Source organism: Stenella coeruleoalba (assembly GCF_951394435.1).
Source record: "Stenella coeruleoalba genome assembly, chromosome: 6".
Lineage (NCBI taxonomy): Eukaryota > Metazoa > Chordata > Mammalia > Artiodactyla > Delphinidae > Stenella > Stenella coeruleoalba.
This window is the reverse complement of record NC_137151.1, coordinates 8,645,195-8,662,523: the sequence shown is the minus strand read 5'-3', so window position 1 is coordinate 8,662,523 and position 17,329 is coordinate 8,645,195.

Here is a 17,329-nt window from a genome sequence, read left to right as displayed (position 1 = left end):
ATGTTATTGCTCTAAAAATCGATTTAAAAATTTAACTGAGATTAAAATCTCAGTTATAACAATATTGGAAGTCCTAAAGTAACCTAACTTATTGCAAAAGTAATCTGAAGGAGAAACAAAAAAAAAAATGTGAAGGGGGAATAATAATTAAGAACAATGTGAATTATTGTATCAGAAATTACAACATACAATTAAATCAGAGTGATTAAAACAATATAGTGTTCACCAAGAATTTGAAAGTAGATCAAAACAGTACAGTGGTCCAGAAATAAAACTGAACATACAGCGATGTAGCATGTGCTAAATGTTGCATTTCAAAATGGTAAATATAAGATAGACCAGTCAATAAATATTGTGGGAATTGAATAGTATGGATTTGGAAAAAACATAAGTCAGGTGCATAAATTAATTATATGTTAAAAATTGAGATGTAGTAAAGAGCAATTTATTTTTAATTATAAGAAACTATTATATAAGAGATTATATTATAAAGAATGGCTTAAGAAGGACACCATGAGAACAATACAACATTTTAAAAAACATAAAGAAAAAATACATGTGAGTTCCCAAATTAAAAAAAAGAAAATTGACTGGTAAAAATACTAAATAGAAAATAAATAAATGAGAAGATATTCCATGTTCATGAATAGGAATACAATATTGTTAAGATGCCAATACTCTCCAAAGTTATATACAGATTCAATGTAATCCCAATTAAAATTCCAGCTCCTTTTTTTCTTGAAAAAATGGCAAAGGTGATCCTCACATTGATATGGAACTGTAAGGACCCCAAATAGTCAAACTATTCTTGAAAAAGAGGAACAAACTTGGAGGACTCACACTTCCTGACATCAAAAGTTACTATAACAATTAAAACAGTGTGATACTCACATATGGACACATATATAGACCAATAGAATAGAATAAAAATCCTGGAAATAAATCCTCAAATATATGGTCAATAGATTATTGACAAGAGTGCCAAGACTGTTCAATGGGTAAAGGGAATTATTTTCATCAAATGGTGCTGAAAAAACTGAATATCCATTTGGAAAAGAATGAAGTTGGGCCCTTACTTCATACCATATATAAAAATGTACCTCTCGGGCTTCCCTGGTGGTGCAGTGGTTGAGAGTCCGTCTGCCGATGCAGGGGACACGGGTTCATGTCCCAGTCCAGGAAGATCCCACATGCCACAGAGTGGCTGGGCCCATGAGCCATGGCTGCTGAGCCTGCACGTCCAGAGCCTGTGCTCCACAGCGGGAGAGGCCACAACAGTGAGAGGCCCATGTACTGCAAAAAAAAAAAAAAAAAAAAAAAAAAAAATGTACCCCAAATGAATCAAAATGTAAAAGCTGAAGTTATAAAACTCATGCAATAAAGCAATGGGGGGAAATTCAGGACATTGTATCTGACAACAATTTCACAGATGTGTCACCAAAATCTCAAGCAGTGAAATAAAAAGTAAATAAATTAGACTTCAACAAAAATACAAACTTTTGTGCATCAAAGGAAACTATCAAGAAAATTAAAAGGCATTCTACAAACTAGGAAAAATATTTGCACATCATTTATAATGAAAAGGATTTAAAATCCAGAGTATATAAAAATCCTCAAACTTAACAATGACAACAAAAATAAAACTAAACAAACAGAAGAAAACAATAAAAATAAGCAGTGTTTGAGTAGACCTTTCTCTATAGAAGATATACAAATAGTAACCACTTGAAAAGATGCTCAACATTATTAGTCATCAGGGAAATGCAAATAAAAATCACAATGAGGGGGACTTCCCTGGTGGTCCAGTGGTTAAGGCTCTGCACTTCTACTGCAGGGGGTATGGGTTCAATCCCTGGTTGGAGAACTAGGATCCCACATGCCGTGGAGCATGGCCAAAAACAATCACAATGAAATGCCATGTTATATGCATCAGAATGCTATTAAAAATAAATAATAATTTTTTGGCAAGGACATGAAGAAATAGGAGCATGTGCATTTAAGATGGGAATGTAAAATGATGCTGTGAAAGGTGCTGTGAAAGACTGTCAGTTACACAAAAAAGTTGTACGTAGAATTTCCATTGATTTGGCAATGCCAATCTTGAGTAGTCATTAATTATAAACAGAATTATATAATCAGAATTAAAAGCAGAGATGCAAACACATATTTTTATAACAATGTTTATAATAACATTATTCACAACAGCCAAAAGGTAGAAACAATCCAAATGTTCATCAATAGATGAATGGATAAACAAAATATAGCATATAAGACAATAGAATATTATTACTCAGCCATAAAAAGGAATGAATTTTTGGTATATGTTACAGCATGGTTAAATCTTGAAAACATGCTAAATGAAATAAGTCAGACACATACAATAAGAACACACATTATGTGACTCCACCTATATGGGATAGGTAGGATAAGCAAATTCATAGGGACAGAAAGTAGTGTAGAGTTTGGGAGAAGGGGAAAGAAAGAGATGGGATGTTATTGTTTAGTGGATAGTGTTTATATAGAGAATGATGAAGTTTGGGTATAGATAACGATGATGGTTGCACACGTTGTGAATGTACATAATGGAGCTGAATTATATACTTAGAGATTGTTTAAATGATAATATAAATATAATTATGTATTCACCAAAATGGAAAAAATATACCTTAGGGAAACATTTTTTTAAAAGATAAGTGACAAGTTACAAGAAAATATTTTAAACATATATACAAGTTAATAACTATAATAAAATATATGAACAGTTTTCTTATATGAATAAGAATTAAACATCCATATAAAAATATAAAAATTATATGAATAGTAAATTTAAATTAGAAGAAATATCAGTGACCAATAAGTATATGAAAATTTGCCCATCTCATCAGTAGACTCAGTAAGAATCAAAACAATGACCTGATTAAAGAAAAATAAATAAAAGAATCAATCCAGTATTTTTTAAATGTAGGAAAAATAGTTAATTATAGATAGCTCATGGTAGCATACATTGGAATAGCACTTTTGAATGCAGTTCAACAGCTGTTCTAAAAATAAACAAATACATATTAAAGGAAGTGAAAAAAGAAATCAATCTGATACTCTGATCCAACAGTTCTAGATAATTATCTTACAAACATATGTCCACATGAGAAATGGTACATAATGAAAAATGTTTATTGCAGCATTCTTTACAATGACAAATATACTGAATACAATCTAAAATTCCAATAGCAGAGAAAACTGTGAAAGACTGAAATTGGCATAAAAGATAACTTGTGGCCTGTCAAGAACACCCTCTAAGTTATCTCTGTCTGTCATGGTCTTCGAACAATTCTGTAAATTGTAGTGAACTAATAGTAGGTTCATCTACATATAAATGCAAATGAATTGAATCTATTGGATCTGTAAATATTGGCTAATTTTGTATGTATCTATAAATTCATTTTGGTGTATGTATCTATAAATTCATTTTGATGGTGTTTGTACAAGTGTGTGTGTGTGCGTGTGTGAGTGTGCTGGATTCTCCTTTGAACCAGTTCCAATATCTTACTGGTTTAATTAATTGAGGAACTAAAGAAAGTCTTTGAAATGTTTTCACTTTATGGTTGTATAAGAGTCTTTATATTACCCTTTAAAAGTTATCCTTTAACATCATAATTAGGAAATTATTATTCATCTATATTAATAGAAGTTTGTTCATCTATATTCAGAAATACCAAGGAGTTAAAGGAATGATTCTGAGCTATATATTCTGTTTTGGAAATTTCTTTAAGGAGTATCATTATTAAATAAGTTGTTACAATATATACAATAACTTCTTTCTTAAAATTTGCATATGTGGAAGGTATATAAATTTAAATATGTAGAAGAAATACATTTACACTGCAAACTGTTAACTAATGTTGATTATATGATTTATCATTGAATTGGTACATTTCTATGAATGGAAAATGTTGCCATTACTTTAACAATCACAGTTACCCCAGATCAGCAGGTATAAATTGGCATGTATGGCCACTCAATTCCTAAGAATTGTTACTTCTGGGAAAGATAGTGTAATTTTTTTTCTAGTCATCTTATTATTAAAAAAATTAAGAATGTAGTCATTTATTCTTCTACATTTTAAAATAGAAAACCATTTTTTAACTGGCTGAGCTTAAAAGTACTGTTTGAAATGTAAGTTTGATTACATTATGGCTAATAAGTCAAATCTTTAACAATGGGGACTGATTAAATGTATTGTGTCACAACTGTAAAATAAACTATTATATGGCTTTTAAACATACCAGTTTTAGGGCTTCCCTGGTGGCGCAGTGGTTGAGAGTCCGCCTGCCAATGCATGGGACACAGGTTCATGCCCCAGTCCAGGAAGATCCCACATGCCATGGAGCGGCTAGGCTCATGAGCCATGGCCACTGAGCCTGCGCGTCCAGAGCCTATGCTCCGCAATGAGGCCACAACAGTGAGAGGCCCGCGTACCGCAAAAAAAAAAAAAAAAAGAAACATCCTTTATAGAAAATATAAAGTCATATGCTGTCCTCTGTCCATTGTAGAAATATAAGTATTGTTTGGCTGGTTGGAGGTATTTCAATCTGTACCAATGCCTAACTTTTATAATTGAGGAAACTGAGGCCCTAAGTTATAAATTGACAGGCATAAAATGACTTGGTAAACCAATGGCAGAACCAATTCCTGGATACATGGTTTTCTGACATCTAAAAATAATTATTTTTAATTATTAAATTAATAACATTTTTGTAAGCATAGGGTTATTCCGGTTACTTATCAAGAATTTTTAGGAGATAGCCAAGATGGTAGCATAGAAACGCCCTGAAATCAAATCCTCCCAAAGACATATCAAACTTACAACTACTTACAGAGCAACTACCTTTGAGAATAACCTGAAGACTAGATGAAAAGAATTTCCACAACTAAAGACACCACAAGGAGACAGGTAAGAGGGGCGGAGATATGGTATTGTCAGAACCTACACTCCTGAGTCAGCAAACCCCAAACAGGAAGAATATCACAATCATAGAGGTTTTCCCCAAGGAGTGAAGAAACTGAGCCCAACATGAAGCTCTCCAGCTCATGGGTCCTACCCTGGGAAGATGAGCCCCCAGGATGTCTGACGTTGAACCAATGGAGCTTTTGTTCAGGAGAGCTGGAGAGCTATAGGAAACAGAGACTTTATGCTTAAAGGGTACTTGCAAAAATCTCACATGCTCTGAGTCACAGCACAGAGGCAGTAGTGAAAATAGCCTAGGTCAGGCCCACCTGTGTATCTTGAAGAGCCTCCTGAAGAGTAAGGAGACAACTGGGACTCCCCCAGGGACATAGATGTTGGTGGCTGCCATGTTTGGGAACTTGTTCTACTGCAGTAACACTGATGGTGGCAAGTGCCATTATGTAATCCTCCCTCTAGCCCATTAGCAACAGGGAACCAGCCCTGCCCACCAAGAGTTTGTCACCAACACCAAATATTCCATGGCCATGCAGACAGTGGAGGAAGTGTCTGGTCCCTCCCTTCAGTGGGCCAAGACCAGCCCCAATGTTCCCTGGGTTGTACAACATAGCCGTACTGAGAATCAGCCCCACCCTCCAGCAAGACAGCACCAGCCCCAAGACTCCCCACCTTGAGGAGCACACAGACAGCCATACAGGAAGCCAACTTTGTGATCCAGCTGGCCTGAAGCCACCACATGAGGCACAGCCTCACAGACAACTTGGCCAGGGGCTAGCCCCACCTACCAACATGCCCACAGTGGTCAGCCCCACCAGAAGAGAAGGCACACAGAGTGGGCAACTCTAGAGCACATATCTCTGGTGACTGGAGAGGACCATACTGCTAGGCCACATAGAACATCTCCTACATAAGGTCACTTCTCCAAGATTAGGAAATGTAACTGACCTACCTAACACATAGAAATAAACACAGAGAATTGGGCAAAATAAGGAAGAAGAGGAATACATTCCAAACAAAAACCAGACATAACCTTAGAAAAAGAACTAGATGAAGTGGAGATAAGTAATCTACACAATAAAGAGTTCAAGGTATGATTATAAAAACTTTCACCAAACTTGGGGGAAGAATGGATGAATATTGTAAGAATTTCAACAGAATTAGAAAATAAAAAGAAGAACGAAACAGAGCTAAAAAAATACAATTACTGAAATAAAGAAAAATACACTAGTAGGAATCAAAAGTAGATTAGATGATACAGAGAAATGGGAATCACAAAGATGAACATAAAAAAGAAAATTAAAGATGAATATATATTAAGAGACCTTTAGGACAACATATAGTATATGAACATTTGCATTATAGTGGTTCCAGAAGGAGACAAGAGAGAGAAAAGGGAACAGAAGTTATCTGAAGAAATAGGAGCTGAAAACTTCCCTAATCTTGGGAAGGAAACTGACATCCAGGTCCAGGAAGCACACAGAGTCCCAAACAAGATTAAACCAAAGAGATCCACACCAATCACATCATAATTAAAGTGACAAAAAAATAAAGATCAAAAGAAAATCATAAGTGTAACAAAAGAAAAACAACTGGTTATGTTAAACACACACACACACACACATACACACACATATACAAAACTTCCATAAGAATATGAACTGACTTCTGCAGAAATATTGCATGTCAGAGTGGCAAGATATATTCAAAGTGATGAAAGAAAAAAACAAACATTCAACAAAGTATACTTTACCCAGGCAAGGTTATCATTCAGAACTTAAGGAGAGATAAAGTGTTTTATAGACAAACTAAAGCTAAGAATTCAACTCTAGGCAGAAAAGAAAAGGTCACAGTTAGAAATATGAAAATTCAGAAAGAAAACTCTCATTGGCAAAGACAAATATGAATAAAGTTAGACCAACCACTTATAAAGCTATTCAGAAGCTTAAAAGACAAAAAAGACAAAATCATCTACATCTGCAATAAGTAGTTAGGGACAAACACAAAAAATATAAAATATCATGCCAAAAACATGAAATGTGGAGTAAGAGGGTTAAAACTGCAGGGCTGTTAGAATGCTTTCAAACATAAGAACACATCAACTAAAAATAATCATATTTGCATATAGGTTACTATATATAACCAGCATGGTAACCACAAGTCAAAAAACTATAATAAATATGCACACCAAAAAAGAGAATGGAATACAAACATAACATTAAGATAGTCATCAAATCACATGGGAAGAGAGAGAAAGAAGAAGAAAAAGAGGAAAAAGAACTACAAAAACAATCAGAAGACAATTGGCCAAATGGCAATAAATACACATCTATCAATAATTTATTTAAATGTAAATGTACTAAATGCTCCATTTAAAAGACATAGAGTGCCTGAATGAATAAAACAAACAACAAAAACAAAAAAAGACCCTTATATATACTACCCACAAGAGACTCACTTCAGATATAAAGACACCCACAGACTGAAAGTGAGGGGATGGAGAAAGGTATTCCATTCAAATGGAAACAAAAAAAAAAGCTGGAGTAGCAGTAAGTATATCAGAAACTATACATAAAAACAAAGACTGTAACAAGGGACAAAGAAGGACATTACATGATGATTAAGAGATCAGTGTAAGAAGAATTTATAACAATTGTAAATATATATGCACTCAACATAGGAGCAACTAAATATGTAAAGGAAATATTAATAAACATTTAAAAAGAAATTGATAGTAACACAATAGTAGGGGACCCTAACATGCCATTTACATCCATGGAGAGATCATCTAGACAGAAAAAATCAATAAGGAAATATTGGCCTTAAATGACATATTAGATGAACTGAATATATATATATATATATATATATATATATATATATAAAATGAACAACCTAGAATAAATTGATAAATTCCTAGAAAAATATAATTTCCAAGACAGAATCAGGAAAAAATAGAAAATATGAACAGACCAATTACCAGTAATGAAATTGAACCAGTATTAAGAAAAATTCCCAAGAAACAAAAGTCCAGGACCAGATGGTTTCACAGGTGAATTCTGCCAAATATTTGAAGAAAAGTTAACATCTATCTTTCTCCAACTCTTCTTAAAAATTGAAGAGAAAAGAATACTTTTGAACTTATTCTTTGAGGCCAGCATCACCCTGATACCAAAACTAGATAAAGACATCAAGGAAAAAGAAAATTACAAGCTAATATTACTAATGAACATAGATGCAAAAACTCTCAGCAAAATATACCAAAACTAGACAAAGAAATCAAGGAAAAATAAAATTAAAAGCTGATACTACTAATGAACATAGATGCAAACACTCTCAACAAAATATTAGTAAACCAAATTCAGCAATGCTTTCTAAGGATCATATATGATGGTCAAGTAGGATCTATCCCAGATATGCAAAGGTGGTTCAGTGCCTGCAAATCAATCAGGGTGGTATACCACACTAACAAATAGAAGAATAAAAATCATAAAGTCATCTCGATAGATGCAGAAAAAAACCTTTGACAAAATTCAACATCCATTTATAATAAAAACCCTCAACAAAGAGAGTATAAAGGGAACATACTTCAATGTAATAAAGGCCATATATAACAAACTCACAGCTAACATCATACTCAATGGCAAAAAGATGAAAACATTTCCCCTTAGACTATGATAAGGCAAGTATGCTCACTCTGGCCCCCTTCCACTCAATACAGAAGGCACAACAATCAGACAAATAAATAAATAAAAGGAATCCAATTTGGAAAGGAAGAATTAAAATTGTCAGTGTTTGCAGATGACATGATATTATATATAGAAAATCCTAAATATACCACCAAAAAACTATTTAGAACTGATCAATGAATTAAGTAAAGCTGTAGGATATAAAGTTAATACATAGAAATCTGTTGTATTTCTCTACATTGACAATGAAATACCAGAAAGAGAAATTAAGAAAACCATTTACAGTTGCATCAAAAATAATGAAATACCTAGGAATAAATCTAACTGAAGAGATAAAAGACTTGTATTTTGAAAGTTCTAATACATTGACTAAAAAAATCGAAGCTGAGGGATACACATGAAAATATATACTGTCTCATGGACTGGAAGAATTAATGTTGTGAAGATGACCATACTACTGAAGGCAATCTACAGATTTAAAACAATCCCTATGGTAATACCAAAGGCATTTTTCACAGAACTGGAACAAGTAATTCTAAAACTTGTATGGAAACCCAAAAGACCCTGAATGGCCCAAGAAATCTTGATAAAGAAGTACAAAGCTGGAGCTATTATTCTCCCTGAGTTCAAAGTATACTACAAAGCCACAGTAACTAAAACAGTATGGTACTGATCCAAAAACAGACACATAGATCAATGGAAGAGAATAGGGAGCCAAAAAGTAAACCCATGCTTATATGGTCCATTAATCTATTGTAATAAAGGAGGCAAGAATATACAATGGGGAACAGACAACCTCTTCAACAGCCTCTTCAACAAATGGTGTTGGGAAAACTGGACAGCTACATGAAAAAGAATGAAACTGGACTACTTTTTCACACCATATATAAAAATAAATCAAAATGGATTAAAGACTTAAATGTAAGATGTGAAACCATAAAATTCCTAGAAGAAACATAGGCAGCACACTCTTGACATTGGTCTTAGCAATAATTTTTTTTGGATCTGTTTCTTCAGGGAAGTGAAACAAAAGCAGAAAGAAATAAAGATACTTTGTTTAGTCAAACATCAGACTAAAAAGCCTTTGCACAGTGAGGGAAAGTATCAACAAAATAATAAAGTAGTCTACTGAGTGGGAGAAGAAATTTCAAACAATATATCCAATAAGAGGTTAATATCAAAAACATGCAAAGAACTCATATAATGCAATATCAAAAAAACAAACAACCCTATTTAAAAATGGGCAGAGGATCTTAATAGACATTTTTCCGAAAAAGACACACAGGTGGCCAACAGACACATTAAACTATTCTCAACATCAGTAATCATCAGGGAAATCAAAACCACAATGAGAAACCAACTTACACCTGTCAGAATGTCTATTGTCAAAAAGACAAGAAATAACAACTGTTGGAGAGGATGTGAAGAAAAGAGAACCCTGTTGCACTTTTAATAGGAATCTAAATTTGTACAGACAACTATGGAAAACAGTATGGAGTTTCCTCAAAAAATTAAAAATAGAACTACAACATGATCCAGCAATTTTACTTCTTGGTATTTACTTAAAGAAAATTTTTAAAAAACTATTTCAAATAGATATATGCACAACAATGTTCATTGCAGCATTATTTACAATTGCCAAGATAAGGAAGCAACCTAAGTGTCCATAGATAGATGAACAGGTAAAGAAGATGTGTGTGTGTATATATATATATATATATATATATATACCCACAATGAACTATTACTCAGCCATAAAATATGAGATCTTGTCCTTTTTGACAACATTGATGGATCTAGAGTGTATATGATAAATGAAATAAGCCAGAGAAAGAAAAATGCAGTATAATCTCACTTATACATTTCATCTAAAAAACAAAATAAAAACAGGCCCATAAATACAGAAAATAAATGAGTGGTAGCTAGAGGTGAGTGGGGGGAGAAATAGGTGAAGGGGATTAAGAGGCACAAACCTCCAGTTATACAGTAAATAACCACACTGATGTCATATGCAGCATAAATAAAATAAATAACCACACTGATGTCATATGCCACATAAGGAATATGGTTAATAATACTATAATAATTTTATATATGGGGTCAGTAGGTTACTTAACTTATCATGGTAGAAATTTTATAATGTATGCAAATATCAAATCAGTATACCTGAAAGCAACATAATGTGCATCAACTATATTTTAATTTAAAAAATAACAATCTTAGTTATTTTAGGATTATTCATGGGTCCCAGAAGTTGGTGGAGATGTTTCCCTGCCTTCCATTGGTAACTAGTTTGGATGGTGATTTTGATGATTCATACCTAAGCCACCATGACAGTATCAGAAATGATGAGTAATTGCTGGTATTTAGTTGGTAGGCACAAAATTACCTTGTTTTGACAGTTTTGCACAATTAAATACCTGTGTTTCCCTTGGTGTTTTCCAACTAGTAACCAAGACCTTGTTTATATAACTCCTTTAACCTGCCTTGACCAATATTATTTAAACATCTTTGAGTTTCCATCTCTTCAACAGCACCTTTAAAACAGACTTAGCCTAATTTCATCAGGTGGTTGATAAGAGTTCCTTTCTAATGATGTTTGAAAATCCTACTGCTTGGTATAGAGCACTGAACTTGCTCAGTTGATGGTCTTCTTCTTCCTCCCATGAAAGCCTTATTACACTGGAGAAATTCCTGTCATTAGAGAAAGATTGGCAGAAGAATTAAGGGCTGAGCTGCAAAGTAATTGTAACTCGAGGATCCATTCCCTAAATAGTCTCAAAAAAAGAAGTATTTTTTCAGGACTAGATATTATCTGTAGCATATGGACACACTGATATTAACTAACTCCTCTCTGGCTCATGTTTGCCTCTTTTGTTCACTATTCCACAGTGACCAGCCCTGTGTTGTGTCCAAGATACATATACAGTGTTTCTGAAAGTAATTTTATCCTGGATATTTTTCCTTATCCATTATTAAAAAGAAAGGGGAAAAATTCACAACTAACCTTAGGGTAATGGGTTAATTTTGTAAAGTCAGGAGTAAAATATTGATTTATATAGTAAATAAACTAAAAGAGACAATCACATTTTTGAAATCAAAGGATGAGGAAATCTCTTCATTCTAGGGTGGTCTTTGTCAATTTTACAGAAAAGCCTTTAGATCTGGCTTAAAGAATGGATACACAACTTACAGAGCCTTGGCTGAAACAATATAAAGCCCTACACTTCCACACTTATGAATCAAAAACTTTCACCTGCCAAAATAAAACACTTAAGACACATCGATGTCTATTTTATGAATGAACATGTTCTATCACTACACCTGAATTTTAAATGTGTCATGGATCTGCTTATCAATGTCCCATGCTGAAGAGTGACTTCATGTTGTTTGTCAAAGGTTTGGCTGGTAGGAGAATGAATATGAAATGATTATGGTATATTATACTCTGTAGAGAGTCTATGGTGACTCCTGAGGGGACTGGAGGTGAACAGGTCCACCCTTCACTAATGAAAATCAATGTAGAACTGTTCAGTGTCTGCATCTCATGAAAATCCCATAATTGACTTTTAAGGGATAATCTTATTAAACTTTGAATTTCTCTTTCCTACACAGTTCTATTTCACTCTGCCAAATATTTAGTAGAAAATATTAATTTTATAATGTGCACATTGACATCTTGGGGAAAAACTTAAATATCTTATAAAAAGGTAGCAACAAATCAAAATGATGGCATACCCACTCAAAGGTTTGTTATAAACCATTGGAAAAGATTTAGATAAGGACAACACCATGCAATGAAAAAAAAATGTCTATATGAAATGAAAGTAAGGAGTATCAGTTGTTTATGCAAAATGATTAGTTAAGTGTATAAAGAGAACATATCTAAATTGGTAATAGCAACAGAAAGATTTTTAAAAGATTTTTCCTTCTTCATACTCACTTTTTAGTATTTTCCAACCATGTTTATAAATGTTTGTTAACTTAGAATTGAGAAATGATTGTTTTCATCCAAAATATAAAAATCATGGTTCTGATTTTTAAAGAAAATCTACAATTCATTTTTCTTATGATTTACCCCACCCCACTCTTGAGTTCAAATTTCCTACTTTTATTTTTAACAATATTTTCATGTTTGTGTATGTTTGGTTTGGTTTGGTTTCCTTTTTCTTTTGTTTTTTGGATCCAATGTTGTTGTTGTTGTTTGTGGTGGGAGTATGTTATTAACAATCACCGACTTTCACAAGCCACCAAATAGCCCTTATAAGCAAACACTCTTAGTTGAGCTTTACTTATGAATTAGATGTTAAAACTTTACTTTTTCCTTGCAAAACAACTTTTTGTTCCACCAAATTTCTTCACAAAGAGCAATAATACAAGAATTGAGACCCTGATATTTTGTCCAACCCCCTCCTTTCTCTCTTATTTCTAGATTCATCTAGGTCTTATTTCTTATCAAGGCCAAAAGGTACAGAGAGATGAAGAAAACATAATAAGGTTGATAATGTAATGATAGCAGCTAACATTATTTGTGCAATCTCTCTATGCCAGACATTATTCCAAGTATTTTATAGGTGTTATATCATTTATTGCTCTCTTTTAAAATAAAAAGGAAGAAACACTACTCTCTTTTCCTGGGCTTCATACCTGCATGTTTAGCAGCATAGAGATCTTGAGAGACAGCTCCACTTATAAGTCTCTGACCTCACTTCTAGAAAGTTCAAGAAGACACTTCCCTGTCTCGTTTGTAACTCAGTGCTTTATTCTCCTACTATTTCTCATTTCTTTAGCCAATCAATCATTTATTAAATGTATACTCTATAGGCACTGAAGGTACAGAAAATAATAATTTAAAAAAAGAAAATGGCTGCCCTCATGGCATTTATGTTGTTAAGGGAGGAAAAATAAGTGAAGTATTTAATATGTCATAGAGTGATGATGGCTTTACCCTGAGAAAAATACAGCAGGGAAGTTGGGGGAGAGAATGATGATGTGTGGGATTTTAAATAGAGTAATTTGGACCAGTCATGCTGAGAAAGGGAAGTGTAACAAAGACCTGAAAGAGGTGAGCGAATGAGCCTGAGCCATATTACCTGGGGGAAGGTCATTATATTCAGTGAAACAGCAAACTCAAATGCTCTGAGGCAAAGCACACCCAGTAGAAGCTGGCTTTTCCTAGTGAAACCTTGAAAGAAGTGATGCTGGATATAGGCAGAGTGGGCCAGACATGAAGGCACAGATGTTTCAGGGGCTAGATTAGAGACACATAAGCCATCAGAAGGACTTTGGTTTTTATGAGTATTTGGGGGAAACTGTTAGTAGATTTCATCCAGAGAAGTAACATAGTTTTACATGTTAAAATAGAGTCTCTATTATGGAGGGAATAGATCACATAGGGGAAGTGACAGAAGCAGGAAGCCCAGGGGTAATCAAGTGAGTGGGTGATTTTAGGAGACTACGGTAATAATCCAATAGAGAGATTATGGTGACTTGTTTCAGAAGAGTAGCAGAGAAGTGGTAGGTTCTGGATATACTTTGAAGGAGGAGTCAAAAGGATTACTGAGAAATCAGAGGTGGGGTATGGTAGAAAGCAGGGATTACAGAAAGACTAAGCTTTTTGTCTTGAGCACCTGTAACAATGGATTTGCCCATTATTTAGTGATTTTTATGAACTACCTATCACTGCTTAAAATATCCCAAAACTTAGTGGCTTAAAACAGCACACATTTATTATCTCACAGTTGTTCCTGGGATCACTTATCTGGGTGTGGCTTAGCTGGATCCTCTACTTCAAGTCTCTGACAGGCCGCAGTCATGGTATCAGACAGACCCATGATCTCAGCACCAAGTTCAAATGGGGAAGGATCTGCTTCCAAGCCATATATGTGGTTGTTCGCAAGATTCAGTTTCTTGCAGTTGGACTGGAGATCTTAGTTGCTTGCTGGATGTTGACTGAAAGCCACCTTTACTTCCTTCTAACATGGATCTCTCCAACATGACAGTCTACTTTATCAAAGCAAGCAATAGAATGAGCGTCAGTTAGTAGATATTTTTTTTGTAACCTAATCACAAAGGGATACTTCTATGCATACTCTCTTAGCTAGAACCAAATTACTCAATATGAAGGAATTATACATGGCAATAAATACCAGGGGAATATTTTGGGAGGAGGAATATTTAGATGGCTTCTCACTAACAGAATATTTTTTCATAAATCACTTTATTTGTATGTTACTCATAATAACCGTCTGTATTGATCACCATTTCAATTGTTTTAAAGATTAAGAAGATGAGGTCCCTAGACTTAAGTGATTTATCCAGAGTTACAAAACCACTAAAATACAGAATTTGGATTCAACTACAAAGTCTAATTCTTTTCCTCTGCAAGGATACCTCATTTTCCAAGTTTGGTTGGCTGACTACCCAAGAAATAACATTTCTTGGGTAGTCAGCCCAAGAAATAAGGTAGTCCCAAGAGCCTTAAGGAATACAGACAAGTTATATTTCTCTAAAGCTTGACCTGTGGCATCCTTGAGTTTTATTCTTTAAGATATCAGACATTCACAGATCCTTCTTGGACCTGATTAAAGAAGTCAATTCAATTAAATTTAATCAACACTTACTCAGATCTACTTTATGACAGGTCCTGTGCTGGACATTAAAATGCAAAATAAGTGAGAAAAAAAGAAATCCTGTCCATGTGAAGCTCGATATTACAAGAGAGAGTTTAAAGAAAGGGACATTCAGTACCCCTTTTACACAGTCCTTTATGAACCTTAATTTCTTCTGAGGTTAATACTAGTTGTCACTGGAAACAAAGGAAGTCCAGAAAAAAAATCTCATCTGTGTAACTATGGACGTTCTCAGCAGAACAGTTCTGCTTAGGTCCTTCCAATATGTCTTCTCCCTCCTGCTTCATCCTAGAAAGCAATTTATATTCTCTCTTCTCTTTTGCACCCAAGCACTGCACTTCATGAGAATAGTGAAGAGATCTCAACACTTGATTTCACAAAGACCTCTTAAAGGAAACCATAAAGACAAGGGTCTAAGAAAATCTCTAGAAAAATCCACAAATTACAGCTAAGTGTACATGCACTTGGCATTATCTAAACTTCTTCTGATCATAACTGTGGAATAATTGAAGTTGAATGTGTTTGCTGAGGACTACTTCTCAATTGTAATTCTTCACTTAAATAAAAGAAAGAAAATTAAACACCAATTACATTATTGCTGTAGAAATGCTCTTTAAATTCATGTATATATATATATATATATATATGTATATATATATACACACACTGTTTACCATCTGAATTAGCAAAGATAAATATGAAGAAAGAGGAAAGATAAATATAATGATATAAATGATTTAATAGCAGTCCTTAACTGAAAGACTTTTGAAGGTGAGTTGTACCTTTTGATCTAAAAATGTACTTTCCCAAATGACACATTTCTTTATAACAATGCCCCTAAGAGGGCATAAGAAGTTAAATTAATAATATTTATTTTCATGAATTGAGATGCCAAAATTAATTTGAAAATGTGTTTGATCACAAAAAAACTACCAATTTTCTCCCTGTTTTCCATGATGAATTTAAACATGTACTTGATAAAGGACAGCAAAAAGGGACAAAAAATCACGACATTTTTTGAGGATGTTACAAGGACAAGCATACTTAACAGCATATTTATTAAGAAATCCATTATATTTTCTTATTTCTTCTGTATGACCAGTATGATTTTGTGTTTGTAAAACAAAGCCATTATTAAAGTTATATAAAAAGATAGTGCAGTTCTATTTATTAAATGAAACAGGCAAGTTTACTCATCTTTTGATATTCACCTGGATCTAAGTTCCATATGTATAAATCAAAGTCAGTTACTTTGGGCTGGGGAGAGATAGAGGTTGGTGGGAGAAGTGAATGAATATAGATATTCACTAGGAAGTTGACCGTGAAGCCATCATCACTGGGGAAATATTTACTGATCACCTCATCTACTCTGGTAGCTTCCAAGCACAGAACAAAATGTAATAGTTCACATAGGTTTGGTGTAGATTATCATGGTGCAGTGGCTGCTGGTAATAGCGTTTTTGTTGAAAAAACTAATATGTTTCTTTAAAGACACAGTCAATTCCTCATAGTTATTTATAGAACCATATAACCATAACAGGCCAGAAAAAGAGAAGTTCTGATGTTATAGACTAGCACATCCATTTGATTAAAGACCTCAATGTATTAAGAACTTACTCAAAGGCATAAGGTAGTTATTGTCAATGATGTTGGTTATACATTCAGATATCTTCCTCCTGACTTTGCCAAGTGATGATGTCTTTTTCTTAGCTCATCTTTATGGGAGAGCACACTGTCTTCTCTATTCAACACTATATATGAAATCAATGAATCTTCATGAACAAGTGGAAATTTAAATAAAAAAACACTGCAACACCATTTACATTAGCCCCCAAGACATGAAATGTTAAGGTATAAATATACCAAGTTATATGCAATATTTATATGAGGAAAACTATAAAACTCAAAGGAAGTATATTAAAGAAGTAAATAAATGAAGTAATGTTCCATGTTCATGTATAGAAATACCAGATATTGTCAGGATGCCAGTTCTTCCTAACTTGGTCTATAAATACTACATGATCTCAATCAAAAGTTATCTTGTGGAT